Source organism: Primulina huaijiensis, chromosome 14, assembly GCF_012295235.1.
Source record: "Primulina huaijiensis isolate GDHJ02 chromosome 14, ASM1229523v2, whole genome shotgun sequence".
NCBI classification, from domain to species: domain Eukaryota; kingdom Viridiplantae; phylum Streptophyta; class Magnoliopsida; order Lamiales; family Gesneriaceae; genus Primulina; species Primulina huaijiensis.
In genome coordinates this window covers 10,972,480-10,978,096 of record NC_133319.1, presented here as the reverse complement: position 1 = coordinate 10,978,096, position 5,617 = coordinate 10,972,480, and the positions used below count along the sequence as shown (strand labels likewise).

The following is a 5,617-nucleotide window of genomic DNA, read 5'->3' as shown; positions in this document are numbered from 1 at the left end:
AATCCGTTTAATCAAATTTCGATCCGAGACTAGATTTGTGCTCCTCTCTTCAATAGCTTCGTAAGGATGTAAGTCTTGTTTATTTCCTACTGAAGTGAAGTTTAAATGTTGGGGGAATTTGATATGATTGAGATTATGTGTTCTTATGATTATGGTGATAGTATATTTGAAACCGGATCGAAGTAATGATACCGTATGCGATTATTACGATTTTTCAATATATATGTGTATGAAATTAGGCAGATTTTCAGAGTTGAAATGTTTATGATATTGATTATGAATTTTTATTTAGTATCGATTGTTGTTGAGTTGATCGGTATCGCAAGATTACACCGTTATGCCGTGGAATCGTATTGAGATTGATTATTGATTCGTATATGTGATGGAATTGAGTTGAAGATTGATAGAATGCATCTCCACATTGTTATTTAAGATTTGATATTGACAGATTCGACATCGAGACTTCGACTACGACAAAGATTATACGACAAGAAGGTATAATTCAATGTTGATTCGGGAAGATACAACTCGAGCTAGATTCGACTTGAGTTTCCCTAAATCACATACTAGAAGATTATTACCTTGTGTTGCTTTATTTATTGATTTATCTTAAAGCATTGAGATAGGAGAGTCCTTGGTAGATTAGCCAAGCCGGATGTTCGGTTGTGTCGATGGGCGTAGGAGAAGATTCCCTCCTATTGTAGACATTCGATACAGAGGACCGAAGTCTGGGAATAAGACGTACCTCCACCCCGATTGGGAGAGTAGGTGGGAGACTTGTTACGTCTTATTCACACCGAGATCCCTAGACTTAGACTCGAGTCAAAGATATGAATTTGATTTACGTTGCCTGATTTAGATTAGTTGTGTTTCATAGACTATGGAACATATTCCTATTGTTTAAATTCATGATAGCATGTTCATGATTTATCTTGTGTATATGCACGTATACATTGTTTTATACTGGGATTTATTCTCACCGGAGTTTCCGGCTGTTGTTGTGTCTGTATGTGTGCATAACAACAGGTGGGGCAGGATCAGGGTCGAGACGAGGATGATTGAGAGGTGATAGCGTGGTGATCACGGGCGTAGCGGAAGAAACTAGCTGTTGTATCAGACATGTATTAATACTTTTAAACACTAGTTTGATTGTATGAACGAAACAAGACATGTATTTGCTTTTCATGAAATGCAATAAATCTTATGTATGTGTCGTATGTTAAAAGAAAATTTTTGACCCACATTTTCTAACAAAGATCCAATTAATCCCAAAGATAATAGAGTTAGAGCCCGGGTCCCCACATTACTCGTCATTGAACTAAAAATTATAATTATTATTATTACTATATATATGAAATTTTTTTATTTTTATATAAAAACAAACTAAGAGGAGAAGAAGATGAGATTTTTCATACATTAAAGAGAAAAAAAAAATTAAAACATACCGTTGAATAATAAGTTCAGCATCACATGAATTTTCTTTTCTTACTCTTGGATGTTGGCCAATTAAGTTGAAATAAGAATGGATCTGGTTCATGACTAAATCCTTGCAGTAAACCAATAAGTTCACCTTCACTTGTAGCAGAAACTAACATCCTTCGCGAAGCTAATGAAATAAATCCCTGTTCCACAACATCATCAAGAAACGATCGCCGTTTATCATAATAATTGTTAACATTTAACAAACCAATAGGCTTATTGTGGATATTTAATTGTGCCCAACAAATAGTATGAAATATTTCTTCCAAAGTACCGAAACCTCCTGGGAAAGCAATGAAAGCATCTGAATGTTCAATCATTTGAGTAATTCGTTCATACATGTTGTCCACTTTCATTTCTTCTCCTATTGTTGGTCCAGTAAGACTGGCTGAGGTAATCGGAATAATGCCTGAGACTTCACTTTCACCTGCATGCGCAGCTTTTGCAACTTTTCCCATGAGACCAACTTCACCACCACCATATACCAAATGAATCTTTTTTTTAGCATGTGTTATTCCAAGCTTTTCTGCTACCTCTTCATAAATTGAATCTTTTCCTGCACTAGATCCACAAAATACACAAATATTTTTGATTTTACTTACCGTGGACGTCGACATGTTGAGAAATATTTTTCTGCAATTGTTAAATCACAGCATATGAATTTATAAGCGTAACATGCCAAAATTCAATATTTGAACAGAAAATTATTATTATTAAAAGAAAATAAAAATGACATAAATTAAAACACATATATACAGCATAGTTGTGATTGTGGCTCACATCTTCCTCTGATTTTACGGTCAGTAACGGCTTCAACGCCTTCTATGAGTCGAGGATATGCTTCCCATCCAATTTTCTTAAAAATTGGCAAACAGGGTCTTTTAACGTCAGATTCCCGAGACTAAATTGTATATATATATTTACTTATCTAAACAGATATGCATTACTACAGTAGGATCTTTATAAGGCTGATTCCACCGTCCATATTGATATTCCTCATGTTGAAATTGCCACCATAGTTTAAAAAGTTCATTTTGCACGTACCCACTAGAATGCGTATCAAGAACCTCTAGAAAATTATCCGAAGGCTCTTTACTCAGACCATTCTTAATTAATAAAATTTTATCTTCTCTATTCATTGATGTCATTCCAACATTTTTGCATTTCTCTTTACAAGTCCACCTTGCACATTTATGACATCCACCTATACGTTTAGCTATTCTCTTTTTGGCATATGTGCTTTTACCAAATCCTGGCATATGTCTTATTATTATTTCATTTGCTTCCCCAACCAATCGGACTTTTGCTTCAATTATCAAACGGATATCATTCGGTATTCCATATGACATAATCAACCTTAGTCGCTCACATCTAGCTTTATAAATCTTTTTCAACTCATTATCAGGTAAACTGTGGGGCCCCGGGTCCGATATCTAATACTAATAATTATAATTGTCACACACCAAATGATTGAGTAAAATATATAATTTGTTGTTCACAAACTTACATAAATATCGTCAAAATAATTTAATTGTCTCAAATGTTTGAAATATAAATTTTCAACATGCCAACATGAAGTAGTGAACCAAAGAAATCCAAACATCATCACATAGCTCCTAAGACCCGAGAATCCCACTCTAACTCGTATCTCCTCGCCTTGAGCTGGACTCTGGCATCCCAAGCCTCGCCTCACCTACTGTCAAGCACATGAAAACAAGAGGTACCGGACATGCCGGTGTGTATAAACCCAGTATGATACAATCAATCACAAATGAGAGTTAAATTTTCAAATATTTCATATAAATTCATAAAGATGCAATATAAGGCAATGCATGATCAGAAGCTGTGGGCTATCAATAAATCTCAAGATCAAGTGAATCATCTGGTCATAGGGTACCCAAGGGAATAGAATCACCCAGCAACATCAACCGACTCATCCGCTCGGGGTGGGGTGCTGTGTTCTACAATCCCAGGACTATGGTGCGCCTATAGAGAGTGTTCAAGCCATAGCAGCGACCTCCGCATACACTATGCCAACTCAACTATAGCCCCATACGTCCAACAAATCAATATATCAAGGCGACCTCCGCCATATCAAATCTGAATCAACAAGTGGCTCAATATGCAATGTCATGATGCAAATCAATATCATCATCTCGATATCATGATCAACTCATCTCAATACAACAATCATCATCAAATCACCAATAGTTCATCAAGCCATAGAGTTTTCAATTTAAAATAAAAATGATACTTTTACCTCGTATGTTATCGACCGTAACATACCTTTCAAATATTACCAAAAGAAGATCGAAATGTGTAGATGAGAAGTCTTGAACCTTTGAATTCTACTATAACTCAAGGACTTTGATCATCTATCAAAACAGAGTAATTTCTGTTCAAAATTCATAATTAGTTCAATACTGCTTTGAATCAAGATCCGTAAATTTCTTAACCTTAATATGCCATAAAAACATTCATTGAATCATTTCATCAAACACATAGCATGCGTGCTAAAGAAATTAGCTCCTATACTTTGCCATTGGCTTCAATTCCATTTTAAATTCAAACCAACACAATTTCAACATCTCCAACATCTCAAATATCAACACAAATATCAATTCTAAACTTCATCCCATTTCCAAACTTGAATAAAAATATAACATACTTACACCATCTTGAAGATCTTGGAGAGAGGATCACAAATCTAACTTCATTTCATAATTTCCTTGAACAAATCTCCCATAGATTGAAGAAGAAATTAGAAGATGAAAGGAAAAATGAAGAACCCTAGCTCTAAACCGATGGAGTAGGAAAAAGAGAAGAGAAAATGATACAAAAATCATTCCCCAATCAAATATATACCATCCAAACCTCAAAACACGTTTTTTGTACAAGTGCTGGGCGCCATGGCGCGTGATTTTGGCGCAGCCGCGCGCCCCTTGCTGCCCAAACACCAAAATTTCAGCACTGCGCGCGCTAGGGCGCCGGATCCTGCGCAGGGGCGCGCAGTATTCTGCCAAGAACGCATTTTTAACTTCAGAATTTGCGAAAGTGGTAAACTACAAAGTTGTAGCCCTATGTCTTGGCTTGCATCTCCAATTGGCCTCATGTCATTTGGAGACCTGAGTAAAAAGTTATGCTAAATCTCCCAACATGTGTCATTGTAGGAACGACGATACGCACGACACATTTCGGGGCGCTTTTGGCTCGACTTCCCTAATGATTTGAACAAAACTCAAAACATGAAAGTTATAGCCTTATGTCATATCTTTTTAATGGAAGTAGCCTCACATCAATTGGATCAATATACAAAACATTATGCTAAAAACCACAACTACTGCCACATTTTTCATATTGTTTCTGCACTTCCATCACCTATTTAGCTCAAATTCAACCTTTGATTCTACCCATCAATTTTTTATTCCATTCTATAACATTCATTACCATTTATACCACAACGTAAAGTCATAAACCATCACAACTAATGCCACAATATTTCAAAATTCGGGCATTACAATTCCTCCCCTCCTTTTATTGTAAAGCCATGAGCCTGTCCTCAGACCCTGCAATCACAGTTCTTGGCACTCAGCTCAGCTTACTTTACTCATCGGACTCCTCCACGCCAGGAAAGTGGAGTTTGTGCCTTCCCAGGATTCTAGAACAATTAATTGGAGTCAAGTTACTTTACCAGAAATCTGGAAAATGGAGAATATAGCTCCTTCTCTAAAAGAAGAATCTAGAAAACTAGAAAGTATAGTTCAATATGTTGATGGGGATGTTGAAATAAAATTTTCATCCTAAAGACATCTACGAATTAAACTTCCTGAAGAAAGTAGAAATTCTACTTCTTCTATATCTGATTTTGAAAAAATTAGTATATCTGGTCTTCAAAAGACAAATGATAATGTTTCTCATCCTGAATACAAAGTTGATATTCCTGAATCAAGTACTTCTCGATTTCAAAGAAGTTATTCTGTTAATAATAGAAAATCTAACTCTCCTACTTTTTCTGATATGGGATATAATGTTATGGTTATTAATAATAACAATTCTATTCAGAAAAGATTAAAAATCTAAATAAGAAAAAATGGTTTTTAAGTTGTTTAAATTCAAAACAACAAACTTTATATTCTTC

The 5,617-nt window shown here is 35.4% G+C and overlaps 1 long non-coding RNA gene across 1 annotated transcript; it reads right to left on the bottom strand.

The window, feature by feature from the left end:
• Positions 1–3,053: 3,053 nt before the first annotated feature.
• Positions 3,054–4,289, bottom strand: LOC140956852 (uncharacterized). Its single transcript, XR_012171546.1, has 3 exons — positions 4,152–4,289; positions 3,766–3,854; positions 3,054–3,172 (listed from the first exon to the last, which is right to left on the bottom strand). It is a non-coding gene; the product is annotated as an uncharacterized lncRNA (long non-coding RNA).
• Between the last annotated feature and the right edge of the window lie 1,328 nt (positions 4,290–5,617).